Below are 22,591 nucleotides of genomic sequence, written 5' to 3'. Positions count from 1 at the left end.
TTTGAGGTGGGGCGCCGCGGGGCTGGAGGCGGTGGGGCGCCGGAGGTGGGGCGTTGTGGGGGTGGGAGGTGGTGGGGCGCCTGAGGTGGGACGGCGCGGTGGTGGGAGGTGGTGGGGCGCTGGGGGTGGGGTGCCACGGGGGTGGGAGGTGGTAGGGATGGGGAAGAAAGATGGGCAGAGGGGTTGGGATTTTGGGCTACTGCAGTTTTGTCAGGTTGGTAGGCAGTCCAACTAAGGTGGACGAAGAAGTGTAGAAGTGTTAGCAGAACAAGCTAAGTGTTAGTAGAATAAGACTCTTAAGGGGTGTTATCATAATAGACCCACCCTATATATATATATATATATATATATATATATATATATATATATAACTAAAATAAACATCCAATTACATAAGTGACCATACAGATCATTCACACACACCTCAATAAACAATTGCATGCATTCTAAACTAGGAGAAACAATCGTCTAGTCATCTACTTCTTGTGACGCTCCTGCCACTGCTTTGTGGCTAGATCCCTCGTCTGGGGCAAGAAGAAGACACTTCCTCATGTAACCTATCCGCCTGTACATCTTGAAGCTTGTGTGCGCGTCCTTGGCTGAGTACTTGACATGTTGTTCATCCAGTCTCTGATGCCAGACACTGTGGTAGGCATTCTTATCCTTCTTGCTGTCATCCTTCATCTTCATGTAGTAGGGGTCGATTATGGCCAAGGCGAGGTCAACCAGGGAGTTATGTTTGTTGTCGTCGCTGCCCCAGACCTTGTATGGTCCTAGATGTTGACAAGATTCTGGCATTTCAAGCCCGAAACATTGAGCGGTTTTAGATCGTTGGTGGTTTCCACCATAGTGAAACTGTAGCCGAAGCTGTTGATAAACCTGAAGAAATGCTTGCAAGGCCTTGTGGCCAGGTGGTAGTGGTAGACGAGGATGTCATGTCGCACGCACAACTGGGCGACGACAACCTTCTGATCGTGTCCGGCACGACCGCTGGTGAACTCAAGGTCAAAGCCGACCGCTTGGTACTTGTCCTCAGCAAGCAACTGCTCCATAGTTTGGATGGAGCTCTTCACCGAGATCGGCTCATTTGTGTACACCACCGAGAGGGCCTTGCCCCTCTTGTGGGTGTCCACTACGTGATGTGTGGTGAACTGCCCCCCGTTGTTGTCGTCGGTCACTGGGAGCGCCATTCGAGCCACGTGGAGCGCAATTGGAACCGCTGGATGTCCTCTTTGTATGTGTCATCGTGGGTGTGCTTATTGTGTCGTGTGATGTGAGAGATGAAGGTAAATGGCCGCAGGAATAAATGGGGGCCGGGCGACTTGGATTCTCGGCTCGTCCGAAGGCAGTTTTTGCAGCGGGTAACTGCATCGTGGCGCCGTGCCCAGCGCAACCGCATGCATAATGGCAGCACTAACGTACATGATCGTGCACCAGCCCCAAACACTGGCTGCATGCATGGAGGGACGAGGGAAGAGGGCTCGGAGGGATGCGTGAGCAGAGTGCACGCGGCGGGAAGCAAGCAGGGTGCACAACGGCCGCCTCAACCGCGAGCAACCACACGCATAGAGCAGTTGAACACGTAGGGAATGGTTGTCTACAAGCCGGTCGGTAGTTGCATCGCTGCGTAGAGAGCGGTCGTGTGCTACTACCTCCGCCTTGGTCTATTAGTCCCCTTTGTATTCTGTGCCACATTTTAACCTTAAATTGAACCAAGAAAATGTTAATACATGTTTTAAAAATTATATAATTAGGAACTATGTTCAAATACGAATCCAACGATATAATCTTTGGTGACATGCAATCGTATTTTATTAGTCAAATCTTGGGTCAAAGTTTGGCAAAAAATACATACACGACTTATAAACCAGGACGGGGGTAGTAGGTAATTAAATCGCAAACTTTTTTTATTAACCGTATGTGTACGTGTCCTTTCGTCCTCCTCTCGCACATCTTGTCACACCGCTGCCGCAGATGGCTTCGAGCACAAGCTTGAGCAGCGCGTGGCGGCGATCTTTTGGCCAAATGGTGGTGAGCATGTTCTCGTGCAACCGCACAAGTTCCCGCGCAAGCTTCCCACTCGACTCGGTGAAATCCCCCAAAATCTCAATGCTTATCGGCCTGATATATAAACCTTCATGGCCGGCGAGTCCTGCATGGCATTTCCTGTCCCTCACTGTAGCTTATCTCGTCTGCTTCTCCCAAAATCACCAATGGCACTGATACTTCATCGTTGCTCAGCCAGTCCGCCGTCATCAGAGGATAGCTCCAGCTGGGAGGCTACACTACGACGGCGGCGCAATCCCTGTCGTAGTGTAGTTCGCATGGGGTCCATGTTGGGTGTGCGTGGAACACCCACCACACGCTCCGCTGCTACTGCCCGTCGGCAGCTGTTCCCGACCGTTGTTGTTGTCACCCCACCGTCTGTCGTTGTGGCCACCACACCACCATCAAATGCCAGGGCCATCGCCCGCTCCGCCGCCGCGGCCCGAAGGCAGGAGGTGGCCGTCATGTCCACCACCCCACTGCTGGCCACCGTGGCCATCACCCGCTCCGCCACCGCGGGCCAAAGGTGGGAGGTGGTGGTCGTGGCCATCGTGGCCGCCAGCCCACTATCAACCGCCGGGGTCATCACCGCCCAAAGGCAGGAGGCAGAGGTGGAGGCCCGCACGTGCTCCAGTGACCTTGCGCGGTACATCGAGTACCCGCGGAAGGAGGAGCGGCTCCTCGAGCACGCAAAGAGCCTTACCACCACCGTGGCCGGAGCACACGCCGCCGCAGAGGCAGGGAATCAGGAGATCTACGAGGAATCCCGCCGCTTCAAGAGGGGTCGTCTGGAGCAATAGAGGGCGTTCGAGGTGATCGTCGCTGAAGGTACAGCGGCGGCAGACACCATTTTGCAGTTGTCCAGCTTGTCGGTAGGCTCCTCCTCCTCTGCCTCTTACTGAGCGCGCTCGACAGAGGAGCTGCCGGAAGTAGTACAAAGCCCCTCCATAGTAGTAGTATTTAGGTGCTATTTCGTTCAGTTCATCTGACTATAGATGTGGTGTAACTGTACATATAGTTGAACTAGCTATTCTAGTACGTGGTTGGCAACAATTGGGGAAAACTTTGGTCAGTTCATCTGTCAAGTTGAACTGTTTGTATAAAGAATGACTGCTTAATCTATGAATGAAATCTATGCTTAATTACTAAATTTTAGTCGCAAAAATTAGATAGTGCTAGTGATTTTTAGCTGCATATTTTGACAAATGGCAGTGTTACAAGGTTGACAAGTGGTAATGTTACTAGATCAACAAATGTCAATCTTTCCAATTTGACAAATGCCAATATACCGAATATGATAGATGCAAATCTTACCACATTTAGTAACAGTAGTGCGCTTTTAGTTGAGGAGAACTGTTCACAAGCAGTGGTTATGAGCTCTTTCTTGTGGAGGTTCAGAATAGGTAATTCCTTTACTTAAGTTGCGTGCTAGCTCATGGGTCATCCGAAAAAACCGTTTGCGTTGAAAGGATGTACAAATCCCGCGTGCCAGATTTTCTCTTGCCTTAGCGCCGTAGTCTCGCTTTGCATACCATATTCAATCCGAACCGTTTGCGTTGAAGAGATGCACTAATCCTGCGCAGGAAATTTTCCCTTGGCTTACTGGGGAAGACCATAGCTCTCACTTTGCATACGAGTGTTTTATCTAAAATGTTTGCGATGAAGAGTTGCACAAATTCTACTCGGCATATTTTCCCTTGGCTTACTGGGGATGCTGTCGGTTTACATATGGGTGTTCTATCTAAAATGTTTGCGATCAAGAGCTGCACAAATCCTGCTCGACATATTTTCCCTTGGCTTCCTGGGGAAGCTGTCGGTTTGCATACGGGTGTTCTAACTAAAACTTTTGTGATGAGTTTTTTATATTGAAAAACATTTTGACATTTTTTTAAAGAAAATCGTTTGATAAGATTGTACATTCAGAGAGAAAAATGCAAGTTCGTTCAAACCATATCTTTCATTCAGTCACACTTCAAATTTATATTCATATGATCGAGATACAGTATTAAACCCCAAAAAACTAATTCCGGCGGCAGCAGAGGCGGCACGCCACGATGGCGTTCTTGTTGTTGTCCTCCAGAACGCGTTGTTGAAGTCTTCAAGGCAGCACAGAATGTTCTTCACTTGTAAAGCAAACATCATGTCATCGCGCGATCGACGATCGGGGAGCGGGAGGACGAAAACTCGTGGCGCTGTGAGGTAGCGGTCGACGTCGGCGTCCCATGCTGCCGAGGGGGGCACGCACACAGGCACGGGCGCGGTGGGTTCAGGCAAGCACACGGGTACTGACGCAACGGTGGTGCAGGGGCGCACACAGGCACAGGCGCTGGCGCTGGCTTGTACACGAGCTCGCGCGGGTCCGCGGAGACCTTGCTGATGCCCGTGGCTTCCAGCTCTATGATAGTGCTCGGTGACCAGCTCGTCAATGCTACAGGGATGGTCGCTAGCGCGGGCGTGGGGATGGGAGAGCAGGGACGGGCGCGGGGGCAGCAACCGCAATGGCCATCTCGTTCAGGGACATGTCCATGAGGCCCCATTCCTCCTTATTTTCTATATCCTCCGGCTCAGAGTCGACTTCACCAAACTGGATGACTAGTGGCAGATGATCCTTGTGCACCATGGCGTTGGTGGAGGTCTGCGGGAGGGGAATGGGAGACGAACAGTAAGTCCGCCCGTATTAAACAACAGCTCGGGCGCCATTAATGGAGAGGATGCGAGCAAGGAGGGCGGCCATGGAAGTCAAAGGGCTCGCTTCCCAGTGAGCCAGCACAGCGTACAGCTTGCACGCTTCCCGATGAGCCTGCACATTGGAGGACAGATTGCACGCCTCTCAGTCAGCCTGCACAGCGGACTATGCTCGCACGCCTCCCGTTCAGTGAAGCAGATGTCCGCACGACACCTCCTAGCCATTAAAAGAGTGACATGTGGCGTCACGTGAATGGTTAACAGAACACACACGATTGAAATTGTACAAAATGTTTGAGGTGTTAAAGTGGAAGTTATTTGTTTCAAAATGCCTTTGTTGGCTGTTATTCGAGTGTGTCTTCTCTCAGAATGGACACGAAAAATACCAAAGCATGTCGGGTCCCATTCCATGATAGCATGCTAAGTTTCATGAATTTCCGACAAGTTTTGGATTTACTAAAATTTAGGAACAAAGTATCTCAATGTTTTGCCGGCAATCGACAGTGCCTTGGTGTTTCAAATTCATTCACATTTCTTGCATGGGACCTAAGCATGCACCCAAGGGCACACATTTGATATCTCAACCCATTTTCTACACTGGAGAATGTGCATGTAGTTCAAATTTGAATTAAACCCAGTTAATGTATAATAATGTCCAAGCGAACCCCAAAAAATCCTAATTTTTTTGAAACAACACTCATGTTGTTCTATGTTGACACCAGAAAAATTTTGAAAGCAAGAAGAGGCAACGGATATCGTTTCGGCCCCAAAGGTGGCACGTTCCCTACCGAAACAATCAGGCTTGTTGAGAAGCTCTGGTTTACGAGAAGCTTATACCCAAACCTGCCCCAAGTGGGATAAAAATTTACCACAACATGTTGATGCCGCTCCATGATAGCATGCCAAGTTTCATGAATTTCAGATGAGTTTTGGCTTTACTAGAATTTAAAAACCATGTATCTCAATGTTTGCGGCCGAGTGATGGTGGCAACGTGATTGCCATTCATTCCCATTTGTTGCATGGGACCTAAGCGTGCAACCAAGGACACATATTTGATTTTTCAACCAATTTATATGCACTAGAGCATGTGCCTGTAGTTCAAATTTGAATTATGCACATAAATGCATAGAAAATTCAGTTAATGTATAAAAATGTCCAAATAAACCCCCAAAATTCCAAAATTTAACACAACATTCCTGGTGCTCTGTTGACACTAGAAAAAAAAATTGAAATCAAGAAGAGGCAATGGATATCGTTTCGTCCAAAAAGGAGAAATGTTCCATACCGTAACCATGAGGCTTGTTGTGAGAAGCTCTGGTTTGTGAGAAGCTTATACCCCAACCTGCCCCAAATGGGACAATATTTTTACCACGGCATGTTGATGCTGTTCCATGGTAGCATGTCAAGTTTCATAAATTTCAGACCCATTTTTGATTTACTAGAATTTGAAAACCATGCATCTCAATGTTAGCGGTCCAGCGATGGTGGAAAGGTTTTTGACATTCATTCCCATTTCTTGCATGGGACTTAAGCATGCAACCAAGGACAAACATTTGAATTTTGAACGCATTTAAATGCACTGGAGCATGTGTATGTAGTTCAAATTTAAATTATGCACATAAATGCATAGAAAACTCAGTTAATGTATAAAAATGTCCAAGCGAACCCCAAAAAACCCCAAAAATTGAAACACCACTCATGTTGTTCTATGTTGACACTAGAAAGTTTTTGAGAGAAAGAATAGGCAACGGATATCGTTTCGTCCCCCAAGGTGGCACGTTCCCTACCGAAACCATCAGGCTTGTTGTGAGAAGCTCTGGTTTGCGAGAAGCTTATACCCAAACCTGCCCCAAATGGGACAATTTTTTTACCAGGCATGTTGATGTTATTCCATGATATCATGTCAAATTTCATGAATTTCAGACGAGGTTTTGATTTACTAGAATTTTAAAACCATGTGTCTCAATGTTAGCGGCCGAGCGACAGTGTCAAGGTGTTTGACATTCATTCTCATTTCTTGCATGTGACCTAAGCTTGCAACCAAGGACACACATTTGATTTTTCAACCCGTTTTTATGCATTGGAGCATGTGCATGTAGTTCAATTTTGAATTATGCACATAAATGCCTAGAAAACTCAGTTATTATGCATATGGCTTACACGAGAAGGTGCGTTGGCTACAGTTCACAGCCGGCGTGTGATACGTCTCCAACGTATCTATAATTTTTGATTGTTCAATGCTATTATATTACCCCTTTTGGATGTTTATGGGCTTTATTTTACATATTTATATCATTTTTGGGACTAACCTACTAACCGGAGGACCATCCCATATTGCTGTTTTTTCTGCCTATTTCAGTATTTCGAAGAAAAGGAATATCAAACGGAGTCCAAACGGAATGAAACCTTCGGGAGCGTGATTTTTGAAACAAATCTGATCCGCAGAGCTTGGAGTGCAAGTCAAGAAGCTCCCGAGGGCCCCACGAGATAGGGGGCCGCACCCCCCCTATAGGGCGCGCCCCCTGTCTCGTGGGCCCCTCGGGCAGCCACCGACGTACTTCTTCTTCCTATATATACCTACGTACCCCGAAAACATCCAGGAGCACCACAAAACACAATTTCCACTGTCGTAACCTTCTGTATCCGCGAGATCTCATCTTGGAGTCTTCGCCGGCACTCTGCCGGAGGTGGAATCGACCATGGAGGGCTTCTACATCAACATCCTTGCCCCTCCGATGAGTTGTGAGTAGTTTACCACAGACCTACGGGTCCATAGTTATTAGCTACATGGCTTCTTCTCTCTTTTTGGATCTCAATACAATGTTCTCCCCCTCTCTTGTGGAGATCTATTCGATGTAAACTCTTTTTGCGGTGTGTTTGTCGAGATCCGATGAATTGTGGGTTTATGCTCTAGTTTATCTATGAACAATATTTGAATCTTCTCCGAATTCTTTTATGTAAGATTGAGTTATCTTTGAAAGTCTCTTCGAATTATCAGTTTGGTTTGGCCTACTAGATTGATCTTTCTTGCTATGGGAGAAGTGTTTAGCTTTGGGTTCAATCTTGCGGTGTTCTTACCCAGTGACAGAAAGGGTTGCAAGACACGTATTGTATTGTTGCCATCGAGGATAACAAGATGGGGTTAATATCATATTGCATGTGTTTATCCCTCTACATCATGTCATCTTGCTTAATGCGTTACTCTGTTCTTATGAACTTAATACTCTAGATGCATGCTGGATAGCAGTCGATGTGTGGAGTAATAGTAGTAGATGCAGGCAGGAGTTGGTCTACTTGTTATGGACGTGATGCCTATATACATGATCATGCCTAGATAATCTCATAACTATGCGCTTTTCTATCAATTGCTCCACAGTAATTTGTTCACCCACCGTAATACTTATGCTATCTTAAGAGAAGCCTCTAGTGAAACCTATGGCCCCCGGGTCTATCTCTTATCATATTTGCTTTCAATTTATCTTTATTTGCATCTTTACTTTTTGCATCTATCTTATAAAATACCAAAAATATATTTATCTTATCATACTATCTTTATTAGATCTCACTTTCGCAAGTGGTCATGAAGGGATTGACAACCCCTTTATTGCGTTGGTTGCGAGTTCTCAGTTTGTTTGGGTAGGTGCGTGTGAGTTTTGAGGAGCCTCCTACTGGATTGATACCTTGGTTCTCAAAACTGAGGGAAATACTTACGCTACACTTTGCTGCATGACCCTCTCTTCTTCGAGGAAAACCAACGCAAGCTCAAGACGTAGCAAGAAGGATTTCTGGTGCCGTTGCCGGGGAGGTCTTCGCTCAAGTCAAGACATACCAAGTACCCATCACAAACCCATCTCCCTCGCATTTACATTATTTTCCATTTGCCTCTCGTTTTCCTCTGCCCCACTTCACCCTTGTCGTTTTATTCGCCCTCTCTTTCCCAATCTCCTCCTCTCTTTTTCACTCGCTTTCTTCTGCCTTGCTTTTGTTTGCCGCTATGTCTGAAATTGGGGAGATTATCATCAATATGGACAATAATGATAACATGGAAAATCCCGAGGCTCCGGTCGATGAACCCCCTATCTTGCATACTAAAAAGTTTCGAATCGGTAGTGGTAACATCATTGGCAAAGGCGTTATTCAAGATTTCTTTACTTGTGCCGGTGCTTTACCTTCCTTGGGTTGTTCTATTCTTCATAGAACTAGTAGTCTTGCGGATGCTATCGCTATGCGTGTAGTTTAATTTGAAAGACAATTTATGCATATGCATCCTTGCATACAAAGAATTTTCCTAGAATTCTCTAATATCAAGCATTCTTCTGTTAAGCGCACTGTTACTATCTTTTTAGCTCATGAGTTTAGATTTATCATAAGAGAGGCCAAAGAAATCTTTGCGCACTATAGGGTGGATGCCGGTCGTCCTCCCATAGAGGCGATCCTCTATGATCAAGAGGAATTTAGGCGTTTTCAATCTTCGGACTACGTTGCTTTTAATGAAAACCTTAGAAAAAAGGTTCCTACCAATGTCTTGGTTGATTGCATTAAGGAGCTTAATAATGATTTTGCCCTTCGAAACAATGAGCTAGGATACTCTCTTGAGTATAGGCTCACAAGATTTTGCCAAAAGAATGCTTTTAGTGATGAAATAGTTGTGCACTATGAAGGGCCAAAGGAGGAACCCGTTCCTCCTATGATTGATCTTGGGGACCTTTGTCCCACTAAATTTAGCCCTTTTGATTAATTTTTCTTGACTCAAAGAAAACTTGCTGCCGAACGTAGAGAATATGAGATGAGCTTTCAAGATCTATCTTATTATTATGGCACTACTTAGATCTATCTTCGCTTTCAATGCCTAGCTAGGGGCGTTAAATGATAGCGCTTGTTGGGAGGCAACCCAATATTTTTCCTTGCTGTTATTCAATAAATCTTGCATCTACTCTCTGTTTAGATGTGTTTTTATCTTTTAATTAGTGCTTGTGCCAAGTAGAACCTATAGGATAACCTACGATAATAGTTGATTTGATTCTGCTGAAAAACAGAAACTTTGCGCGCACAAATATAATTTTGTTAAATCACAGGAACGTGCTTTTGCGTTGATTCTTTTGGCTTCTATTCAATAGACAAATTTTCCAGGACTTCCTATTTTTGTAGGAGTTTTAGAGTTCCAGAAGTTTGCGTTAGTTACAGATTGCTACAGACTGTTCTGTTTTTGACAGATTCTGTTTTTCGTGTGTTGTTTGCTTATTTCAATGCATCTATGGCTAGTAATTCAGTCTATGAACCATAAAGAAGTTGGAATACAGTAGGTTTAACACCAAAATAAATAAAGAATGAGTTCATTGCAGTAACTTATGTGGTGGTTTTGTTTTCTTTCACTAACGGAGCTTATAAGATTCCCTGTTGAGTTTTGTGTTGTGAAGTTTTTCAAGTTTTTGGTAAAGCTTTTATGGACTATGAAATAAAGGGTGGCAAGAGCCTAAGCTTGAGGATGCCCATGGCACCCCAAGATATTCAAGAATAGCCAAAATCCTAAGCTTGGGGATGCCCCGGGAAGGCATCCCCTCTTTCGTCTTCGTCCATTGATAACTTTACTTGGAGCTATATTTTTATTCGCCACATGATATGTGTTTTGCTTGGAGCGTCGTGTATTATATTATTCTTTGCTTTTTAGTTTACCACAATCATCCTTGCTGTACACACCTTTTGGGAGAAGCCTATTTGATTAGAATTTACTAGAATACTCTATGTGCTTCACTTATATCTTTTGAGCTTGATAGTTTTTGCTCCAGTGCTTCACTTATATCTTTTAGAGCACGGTGGTGTCTTAATTTTGAAGAAATTGCTAGTCTCTCATGCTTCACTTATATTATTTTGAGAGTCTTTTAGAACAGCATGGTATTTGCTATTATCATGAAGCTGATCCTAGAATGATGAGCATCCAAGTTGGGTATAATTAAAACTATCATAGGAAGTGAATTGGATGCTATGATCAACTTGATACTTGTGACGCCCGGGTAATCAGGCTACAGTAATCCCATGTTAATGATGCCACGTCACCTCGGTTACTGTTGATAATACCACTTTAGATCAAAACGGATTCAAATTATAAATTCAAGTTAAAGTTAAAACAATTAAAGTTTTCAAAAGTCAAAACTAAAATGTTCGATGTGTTGAAAATATTCCCTAACTATTTGTCATGAAGAAACCATGTTTTTATATAAGGCCTATATTTTTTAAAATGAGCTAAAACAGTAGAGAAAATAAAGACAAAGGAAAAGAATAAAAACAGAAAACAAAACTACAAAAAAGGAAAAGAACCCCCCCCCCCCACACTGGGCCAACCGGCCCAGCTGGCGAACCAGCCGGCCCAGCCACCCCCCTCTCTCTGGCCTACAAGGCCAACCCCGACCCAAACCCTAACTACCCGATCCCCACTCCCCTCGATCTCCCCCACGCTCCTCTCCCGTCCCCCCCCCCCCCCCCCCCCGTCCGGATCGAGGCAGAAGAGCCAGATCCCGCGCCGCCCCGCACCCACGTCGCCGGCGCCCCGACGCCCGCCGACGCCCGTCGCCTCCCTGACCCCAAGCCGGCGTCCCGCTACCTCGACGCGTCATCCTAGGCCTCGCCGCTTCATCCACGGCTGCGCCATCGCTGAACTGCATCGCCCTCATCGTTCGCGTCCCTGTCTCCTCCTCATCGGCGCTGACACGCTTCGCCAACCCCTTCTCTCCAACGATGTGAGCGACCACCGTCCTCTCCTTGCTGCCCTGCTCGACGCACCTCTCTCCGCCGCCGCACACGTCCGCCCGAGCCCTGCCTGCGGTCACCCTGCGCTGGCCGCGCCCGACCTCATGACCACTCGCGCACCGGTGCCTTGCCTCGTCGTGCCCCGCACCTCTCGCAGCTAGTTCCACTCCCTGTTCCCCGTCTCTCACATCGAGCCCGCCACCGCCTAACATCGTCGCCCCGCGTGGCCCCAGCATGCACGCGAGCACGCCCGCCACTGATGGCCGGCCCTTGTATTTAGGTGCCTAATGGTGTTTAGTACTAACCCCCCTAATCTATCAGAGACTGATGGGCCCCCGCTAACTAAATAAACTGATTAAAATCATTGTTAAAGACCTGAGACACTTACATGTGGGCCTGCATACACTGTTCACCCGGTGACTAGTCAACCGTTGACTGCTGACTCAACAGTCAATAGGACCTACTGTCAGCCTCTAACATCACTGCTGGGTACACCCTAGTGTATACACATAGCATTTTTGCTATTATTCCCGAATTAAAAACAAATCAGGAATTTTCAGAATATCTTTTAAACTTCAATAAATCATATAAAATAAATTGTAGCTTGGATGAAAATGTTTTCAACATGAAAGTTGCTCAGAACGACGAGGCGACCCCGAATATGCTAACCACATACCTGTCAGATGCCGCTAACTACCTGAACATGAAACATTCCCCCTCTGGTCATCTGTCTGACACAGGTCCGGAACCGGGAATACATTCTCGGTTGAATTCCCCCTTCACCTATATCGTGTAGCCATACGTTAGGTCACACCCGACACAACATATTGCCACGTTATGCTTTGTGATGCTATGTTTGCTGTTATTTACTGTTTCTTCCCCCTCTTCTCTCCGGTAGACCCCGAGACCGACGCTGCCCCTGTGATCGACTACGTCGGCGACGACCCCTTCTTGCTAGAGCAACCAGGCAAGCCCTCCCTTTGATCATCTCGATATCGCCCATTCCATTCTCTTATGCTTGCATTAGATTTTGCTACTGTTATTGATTGCTCCTATTCTGATGCATAGCCTGCTTTTGTATCTGCTGTTGTACCTTACCTGGTGTTCCTAAACTGCTTAGTATAGGTTGGTTAGTGATCCATCAGTGACCCCCACCTTGTCCTTGTTGCCCCTGCTTCATCATTGAAGACCCGATCAACGGGATCGAAGACCAGGCCCCGGCACCACACATCACCTTCCCCTTAGTTGCTCGACACTGCTGGGTTACTATTGAGTGCCGAGGGTGAGACCTCTACATCACTTCTAATGTTAACCTTGTAGTGTAGCTATTCGGTCGTGGTCATCGAGGGTGATTCCGCCTTAACCACTTCCGATACGACTCTGTCGTGCAACCCCTCAAGTGTGAACCTCGGGGGTGATTCCTCTTACGTTCACCTTGATGATTACATCGAGTGGAGTTCACTGGGGGTGATTCCTCAGGTTTTCCCCTTGATGTTTAGACACACAGTTACTATGATCACTATGACTTTACAATGAACCATGTTACTAAAGACGGGTCGACCCTGAGGGGTACCCGCGCGAGCATAATTGCGAGTGATGAGGAGTCGGGTTGACCTGGAAGGTGCCCGTGAGATAATTATGAGGCGTAGCCGGGCATTCTTAGCCCTTGCCGCAAGTCCACGAGACGGGGCAACGGGGTCACATCTTTCATGAGTCTCTTCTTGTTACCGCGCGTTCCTAATCCACCACGATTTGGATATTTGATCCGAGGGGCCTCTGGCCTGATAGCACTAACCATCACGTGGGCATAGTATGGGCGTTCTGCGTCGTATACATCAGCCGAAGCTTAATAGACGTCAGCGACTGAGCGGCGCGCGCCGGGTTGGACTGCGTAAGCACCTGCCTTGTTGAAGGAGGTAGCTAGGTCTGCTCATCGGCCGTGTACGCAACGTGTAGGAGTTTCCGGGCAGATGGCCCTTGACCCCTGGGGGCATAGGTTTAGTCCGGCGTGCTGGCCTCTCTATTAAGCCTAGGTCGGGTTGCGGCGTATTATTTGGCCGAGGCCGGGCATGACCCAGGAAAGTGTGTCCGACCGGAGTTAATCGAGCGTGGTGGGTAAGTTGGTGCACCCCTGCAGGGAAGAAAACATCTATCGATAGCCTGTCCTACGGTAACAAACACTCGGAGTTGTATCCCGATCGATACAACTAGAACTGGATACTTGTGATGAGAATTGGATAGTATGGCTCTGGGATTGCTTTCTCGTAGGGAGTCGAGAAAGGATCTCTGGCCGAGGTTGATAACACTACTACTACTTTACTTTTTGCTACTCTACTCCCTCCTGTTGCTGCAAGATGGTGGTTTCCAGAAGATGCTAGTCTTGGATAGGACTAGGTCTTCTCTCTATTCTGGCATTTCTGTAGCCAAGTCCACATATACAGCCTTTCTTTGATAATGTTGCATCTGTAGTGTAGATCCTTACTTGCGAGTACTTTGGATGAGTACTCACGGTTGCTTTGCTCCCTCTTTTCCCCCTTTTCCATTCTTCTCGGATGACGCAACCAGATGACGGAGTCCAGGAGCCAGATGACACCTTTGATGACTACTACTACCACGAGGGTGCCTACTACTACGTGAAGACCGCCGACCACCAGGAGTAGTTAGGAGGCTCCCAGGCAGGAGGCCTTGCCTTTTCGATCGTAGATGCTTTTGTGCTAGCCTTCTTAAGGCAAACTTGTTTAACTTATGTCTGTACTCAGATATTGTTTCTTTCGCTGACTCGTTTGTATTCGAGCTGATGTATTCGAGCCCTCGAGGCCCCTGACTTGTAATATAAAGCTTGTATTATTTTAATTTGTGTCTAGAGTTGTGTTGTGATATCTTCCCGTGAGTCCTTGATCTTGATCGTACACATTTGCGTGTATGATTAGTGTACGATTGAATCGAGGGCGTCACAATACTTGATAATTGTTTTGAGATATGGAGGTAGTGATATTAAAGTCATGCTAGTTGGGTTACTATGAATTCAAAGAATGCTTGTGTTGAAGTTAGCAAGTCCCTTAGCATGCATGTATGGTTAAAGTTGTGTAACAAATTTGAAGCATGAAGTGTACTTGGCTTGTGCATCCTTATGAGTGGCGGTCGGGGACGAGTGATGGTCTTTTCCTACCAATCTATCCCCCTAGGAGCATGAGTGTAGTACTTGATTTTTGATGACTTCTAAAATTTTGCAATAAGTATATGAGTTCTTTTGACTAATGTTGAGTCCATGGATTATACGCACTTTTACCTTTCCGCCTTTGCTAGCCTCTTCGGAACCGTGCATTGCCCTTTCTCACCTTGAGAGTTGGTGCAAACTTCGCTGGTGCATCCAAACCATGTGATACGATACGCTCTATCACACATAAACCTCCTTATATCTTCCTCAAAACAGCCACCATAACTACCTATTATGGCATTTCCATAGCCATTCCGAGATATATTGCCATGCAACTTTCCACCGTTCTGTTCTTCATTTTCATGACATACTTTACTTTTGTCATATTGCCATTGCATGATCATGTAGTTGACACCGTATTTGTGGCAAAGCCACCATGCATTATTTTCATACATGTCACTCTTCATTCATTGCACCATCCCGGTACACCGCCGGAGGCATTCATATAGAGTCATATCTTATTCTAGTTTCGAGTTGTAATTCTTATGTTGTAATCAATAGAAGTGTGATGATCATCATTATTAGAGCATTGCCCAAAAAGAAAAAGAAAAAGAAAAAGAAAAAAAAGAGAAGAAAGGCCAAAAAAAAAAGGAAAGGCCCAAAAAAAAGAGAAAAAGAGAAAAGAAAAATTAATAAATAAAAAGGGCAATGTTACTATCTCCTTTTCCACACTTGTGCTTCAAAGTAGCACCTTGTTCTTTATGTAGTGAGTCTCATATTTTGTGCTTCAAAGTAGCACCTTGTTTTTCATGTAGTGAGTCTCATAAGTTGTCTTTTTCATACTAGTGGGAATTTTTCATTATAGAACTTGGCTTGTGTATTCCTACGATGGGCTTCCTCAAATGCCCTAGGTCTTCATGAGCAAGCAAGTTGGATGCACACCCACTAGTTTTCCTTTGTTGAGCGTTCATTTGTAGCTCTAGTGCATCCGTTGCATGGCAATCCCTACTCCTCATGTTGACATCAATTGATGGGCATATCCATAGCCCGTTGATTATCCTTGTCAATGCGAGACTTTCTCCTTTTTTGTCTTCTCCACACAATCCCCATCATCATATTCTATTCTACCCATAGTGCTATATCCATGGCTCACGCTCATGTATTGCGTGAAGGTTGAAAAAGTTTGAGATTATTTAAGTATGAAACAATTGCTTGGCTTTTCATCAGGGTTATAGATGTTGGGAACATCTTTGTGTGACAAAAATGAAGCATAGCCTAACTATATGATTTTGTAGGGATGAACTTTCTTTTGCCATGTTATTTTGAGAAGACATGATTACTTTGATTAGTATGCTTGAAGTGTTACTATTTCTTATGTCAATATGATCTTTTATTTTGTATCCATTTGGATCTGAACATTCATGCCACAATGAAGAAAATTACATTATGAATTATGCTAGGTAGCATTCCACATTAAAAATTCTCTTTTATCATTTACCTACTCGAGGATGACCAGGAATTAAGCTTGGGGATGCTTGATACGTCTCCACCATATCTATAATTTTTGATTGTTCCATGCCATTATATTACCACTTTTGGATGTTTATGGGCTGTATTTTACATATTTATATCATTTTTGGGACTAACCTACAAACCGAAGGCCGAGCCCATATTGCTGTTTTTTTTTTGCCTATTCCAGTATTTCGAAGAAAAGGAATATCAAACGGAGTCCAAACGGAATGAAAACTTCGGGAACGTGATTTTTGGAACAAATCTGATCCGGAGAGCTTGGAGTGCAAGTCAAGAAGCTCCCAAGGGCCCCACGAGATAGGGGGCCGCGCCCCCCTGTAGGGCGCGCCCCCTATCTCGTGGGCCCCTCGGGCGGCCACCGACGTACTTTTTCTTCCTATATATACCTACGTACCCCGAAAACATCCAGGAGCACCACGAAACACAATTTCCACCACCGTAACCTTCTGTATCCGCGAGATCTCATCTTGGAGCCTTTGCCGGCACTCTACCGGAGGGGGAATCGACCACGGAGGGCTTCTACATCAACATCCTTGCCCCTCCGATGAGTTGTGAGTAGTTTACCACAGACCTACGGGTCCATAGTTATTAGCTAGATGGCTTCTTCTCTCTTTTTGGATCTCAATACAATGTTCTCCCGCTCTCTTGTGGAGATCTATTCGATGTAAACTCTTTTTGCGGTGTGTTTGTCGAGATCCGATGAATTGTGGGTCTATGATCAAGTTTATCTATGAATAATATTTGAATCTTCTCTGAATTCTTTTATGTATGATTGAGTTATCTTTGCAAGTCTCTTCGAATTATCAGTTTGGTTTGGCCTACTAGATTGATCTTTCTTGCCATGGGAGAAGTGTTTAGCTTTGGGTTCAATCTTGCGGTGTTCTTACCCAGTGACAGAAAGGGTTGCAAGACACGTATTGTATTGTTGCCATCTAGGATAACAAGATGGGGTTTATATCATATTGCATGTTTTTATCCCTCTACATCATGTCATCTTGCTTAATGCGTTACTCTGTTCTTATGAACTTAATACTCTAGATGCATGCTGGATAGCGGTCGATGTGTGGAGTAATAGTAGTAGATGCAGGCAGGAGTCGGTCTACTTGTTATGGATGTGATGCCTATATACATGATCATGCCTAGATAATCTCATAACTATGCGCTTTTCTATCAATTGCTCGATAGTAATTTGTTCACCCACCGTAATACCTATGCTATCTTGAGAGAAGCCTCTAGTGAAACCTATGGCCCCCGGGTCTATCTCTTATCATATTTGCTTTCAATCTATCTTTATTTGCATCTTTACTTTTTGCATCTATCTGATAAAATAACAAAAATATATTTATCTTATCATACTATCTTTATTAGATCTCACTTTCGCAAGTGGCCGTGAAGGGATTGACAACCCCTTTATTGCGTTGGTTGCGAGTTCTCAGTTTGTTTGTGTAGGTGCATGAGACTTTTGAGGAGCCTCCTACTGGATTGATACCTTGGTTCTCAAAACTGAGGGAAATACTTACGCTACACTTTGCTGCATCACCCTCTCCTCTTCGAGGAAAACCAATGCAAGCTCAAGATGTAGCAGCGTGTCAAGCACACCAGCTCGCTCCCTAAATATCATTTCACTGTTCAATCATCATCGGTGAAAGATGGGGACGTGGACCCATGTTGTGAGGGCAACTTCGGCGGCCCACTCCAGCGACAGCGCGGCCACAGCTGCCATGCGCGTGCTAACAAGCTGCATGAGAGCGGCAGTAATCTATGACCGGGCGGCCAAGGCAGCCCAAACAGTCGATGTTGCTTCTCACGTGGCGGCAGCAATATCAGGCTCGGGGATAGCAACTGGCGAGAGCGGCACAACAGCTATTCGTTCCACAGCAGCGGCCTTAGCACCGATGAAGGCCGCCCATGCCCAGCTCCTGGCGGTCACTACACAAATCGAACAAAACTTCTCCGACAATGTTCGGCAACCCACGACTGAGGAGTTGACAATCGCCAAGAGCGTCCGAGCAGCCGTCTGTTCCTCCACGGGATACCTTGCCACGACGGAGCTCGTCCAAGCCCAAATTGCGGCCGCCCATGCCCAGCTCATGGTGGCCTTTTCTAGAGAGAACATACAACACCCACGGTTCAATATTGAAGTATTCCTGAAGAGGACGAAGGATGGACGGTTAATCATAGTGAACTTCGTGTCCAAAAAACTATACGCGGTGTTCTTTCGGCACTGTTTTTGCTCTAGTTTTTTAACCGTTTGTCAGAACGAGGCATATCATATACCGCTGAGAAGCTATGGATTAGGCACAACTTCGCCATATCGAACACTTCTCGAGATTCCTCCTGGTTTAAGAGCAGTTTCAAAAACGGTGCGACTCATGATGAATAGCAGTGACCGTTTTTTTTCCTAAACCGCTCGTCAGAATGAAGCAAATGATACACCGTTAGAAAGATATCGTTGAGGTGCATCTTTTTTTATCTATTATTCTCTCAGATTCAAACTACGGTATAAGAGCAGTTTTAAATTTACTAAATCAAGGAATTCAGTTTTTTTTTTTGCAATTTTCGTTACTGTTTTCGCTTCAGTTTTTGAACCGTTTGTCGAAACGAGGCGTATGATACGCCGTTGGAAAGCTACAGATGAGGCATAACTTTCACATGGTGAAATGTTTTTGAGATTCCTTATGATTTTAAGTTAATTTTTAAAATCATGCGGCTGACGACGAGTGGCAGTAGCCGTTTTCACGAAATTTTTACAAACCACTCGTCGGAATGATTCAAATTATACGCCGTTGGAAATATATCGATGAGGCACAACTTTTTCATGTAGAACACTCTCTAAATCCTTACGTTTTAAGAGCAGTTTGAAAATTAACGAAATACGGACACTGTTTATCATCACGCCAAAATCGACATGTATACTACATCAGACAGCAGAATGCACTGCTTCAGACTAAAAACCACACTGCATTAGATAGTCAAGTGCACTATATTTTTTTAAATGCATTTTTCGCGACAACAAAATCGATGAAGAAACTGCATTACACAGGAAACCGCACTATAATGTCTACAAAGGGGACTGCATTGTTTTTTTCGAACATTTTATTTTGTAGTTTCATCTAAACTACCCGGCCGAGTGTAGTTAACCGCGTGCGACGATGAAGTGCACTGCAACTCCCAATGCATTTTTGTTTTTTTAACACATGAGTGCAATTTATTTTTTGAGAGAAGTGAACCACGACATAAATCGATATGAGCCGCTTGGTTATTTTTTCCTTGTTTTTCTAAAAATGTATAAAGGATTTTTGGACTACATGACTCAGGCCAGTGAACCTGCATGAACGGTTCAAGTGTACTGATTTTTTTTAAATTGCATAGTGAACCACACAGATTTTATAAAACAAACCACACAGATTTTTAACAATGAACTACAATACTTTGAAAAAAAATGTACTTCTTCCGTTCACCGGGTGCATTGCTTTTACAAAGAAACATTTTACAAACTGAGCAATAACCAGCGATGCAGTGTAACAAAATTGCATCCCTTTCTTTTCTTCTGTCTCCAGACGTACTACAAGCACACGGTCGCTCATTTTTGTTAGTGAACTCCAAAACCTTTTTCTCAATCACAGCGAAAAATTTAAGACAACTCCAGAACAAAATAGGCCAATTGCCAAAAGGAAAAAAGAAAGTTCAATATTTAACAGCTCCTCTCACTCCTGAACGCAAAAGCTTCAACAACAATCTTGTTCAATTTTTCCTTCTACTCTTCTTTGAAGCATATCAGATAGTTTATCCTTGAACCATAGGTGGCCCTATTGAACTTCACGAGGAAGACTATTCGCTGGCATCGGGCGAGGGAGCTCCAAGCTGCACCGACGAATGTGTGAACCCAAGACACGATTGCCGAACTACAGTCTAGAGGTCACAGGCTGCTGAACTGCATGACGTCGTGGTGGTGCTGCCATTGGCGATGTGGACTGCTCCTTTAGGGACCGCACGCGCACGCCTATGCACCGTTGAACTCCACAAATTCCTGTGAGATGCACCCAAACCAGAAAAGAGCTGCATGCATTAGAGCAACTCCAACGGGCCGACCCAAACGGACGGCGATTTTGTACGTTTTTTGTCTGTTTGGGTCGGCCAGGCGGACACGGACGTCCGCTTTTGCGCTTGGGTCGGTGTATGCGCCTAACGCGCGCCCGACCCATTTTGACGGCGCCGACAAAAAAAACTGTGCATGCATATTTCAACTGAAAGCAACTTAATTAAACATTAAAGCCGGTCAGGAAGGCCGGCGAGAGTCCACACGTCCACATTAGCATTAAAAAGAAGTTAAAACCAACCTAACTCCAAGGCGGCGTGCTGCCCAGCACACCCTAGGCGGCGGCGGCGTCGTCGTCCTCGGGGTCGGTGAGGTCGATGAGCGTCGGCGGAGGGCCAGCCCAGGGGAATGTCGTGTCCCATGCGGCGGCGATGTAGTCCGGGGGTAGCTGTTCCGGCGGGGGCAGTGCCGGCGCAGGGGCTGTTCCGGCGCGGGGGGTTGTGCCGCCGCCTGTGCAGTCGCGGCCTGGCGTGCCTCCTCCTCCGCCTCGCGCGCCTCCTCCTCGAGGTCGCGCTTGAGCATCTCCTCGTACTCGCCTTGACGCCGCTCCTCGGCCAGCCATCGCTGGTGCCAGTGCTCGAGGTACACCCACTCGCGCACCACTCCCGTCCAGGAGAAGCTCGCGATGGAGCCTGGCTTCGGCTCCAGCTGCGACTGTGGCTCCGGGTCGGCCTTGACGAGGTGTTAGGGAGGGGACAGCGGGGCCACCAGCGGCAGCACGCAGTCGCCGGCCGCGGAGAGGTTCATGGCCTGCGCCATGGCCGCCTCATACTGAGCTTCTTCTTCTTCGGCCGCCTCCGCCCTGCGCCGCTCGTCCTCCTCGCTCTCCCGGTAGACGGCCGCAAGGGCCGCCTGGTCTTCCTCCCTAACAATGAGCGGCGGCGGCACGTTGCGGTCGACCTCTCGCACGCCGCGCCGCCTCACCTCCTCGTGCTCGAAGGCGAACCAGCGTGCCCAGTTGGGCGAGTCGAAGGCATACGCCTTGTCGCGGCACTGCTCCAGCGTCAGGAGCACCCGCCGGCGACGCACCTCCTCCGCATGAGCCCTAGCCGACCACGGCGCCGCCGGCACTAGGATCCTTTCCGGATCCAGATGCCAGTCATGGAGCAGCGTCACGTCGGGGTACGGCAGCCGCGCTCGGTGGTGCCAGTGCTACTCTGCTTGGTGCACGGTCACGTTCACCCACTACCTCTACCAGCGCAGGCAGAGGCGGGGTGAACTCCGCGAGGAAGGGGACGACGGGGGCCTTGCCCTTAGACTTGCTGCTGCTGCCGGAGAAGAGCCCCATTTGGGTGGCTGGGGTTTGCTCGCCGGCGACGGGGGAGCGAGCATGGCCTAGATGGGGACGGGAGTGGATGAGGACGGCCCCGCCACATAGTCGGCATAAAAAAGGATGACCGCCGTCGCTGACGCGTTGATACGGGGTCATAAATTAAGCTGACCGGCGAGGGAGCGGGTAGTTGGGCGACCGCTAGGTGGGGCCGCGGTAGATGTCGAGAAGGCGCGCATGGCGTTCGTTCGGCGTCCGCGCCAACACATTTGGGGCGCAAATTTGGGCCGCAAATGCGTCGGCGCGGACGCGTTTTGGGTTTGGGTCAGCACGTTGGGCCTCCACTTTTGTCCGTGCCGACCCAAACGGATGGCAGCGGACGAAATGGGTCGCCCCGTTGGAGTTGCTCTCAACATGGTCAAACTGAAACATACAATAAGATGAGCTACTAAAAAAGACATATAACAAGATGAACTACTTAAAAAAGTATTGACACCGGCCACCCCTAGTGCAACACGCTTGTCCCCTGATTCCCGCGAACAACAAGGAGTGGAGGAGAGAGCTGCAAGTGAGGTTCGTCGCCCAGACGCCCGGTGATCTGCACGACACGCTCGGCCGCACTGCATGCAGTGTTCGCTGAAACGGGGTGACCCATCGGTTGCTAGGATGGTAGGACCTGCAAAAACACACACCGGGGAGCTGGATGCCCTTTAGGGTGGGTGGAGAGGAGCAAAAAAAGGGAAGTACACACCCGCACTGCACATCGTGCCCACTTGCACACAAGCATCCGCCTCCGTACTGCAGACACGATTGCACTGTATTACACGCGCCACACCGTAAGTCTGCACAGGGGGCTCGTGAACTGCCGCACTGTTCGAGTTGGAGAAGGGAGAGACCGAAGGGGAGGGAGAACGAAGTAGCCGTCACCCGTGACGGTGGATGAGGTGGAGGTGAGCGTCAGGGGCTACGGACGCATCAGCGAGTTGCCCGTGGCACGGTTGTACGGTGGAGGCCTGGGCGGCGCTCGATGATGGGAGGTGTGGGAACGCTCGATGATTG

Source organism: Triticum aestivum, chromosome 7B, assembly GCF_018294505.1.
Source record: "Triticum aestivum cultivar Chinese Spring chromosome 7B, IWGSC CS RefSeq v2.1, whole genome shotgun sequence".
Lineage (NCBI taxonomy): Eukaryota > Viridiplantae > Streptophyta > Magnoliopsida > Poales > Poaceae > Triticum > Triticum aestivum.
Note: the sequence above shows the minus strand (reverse complement) of the source record.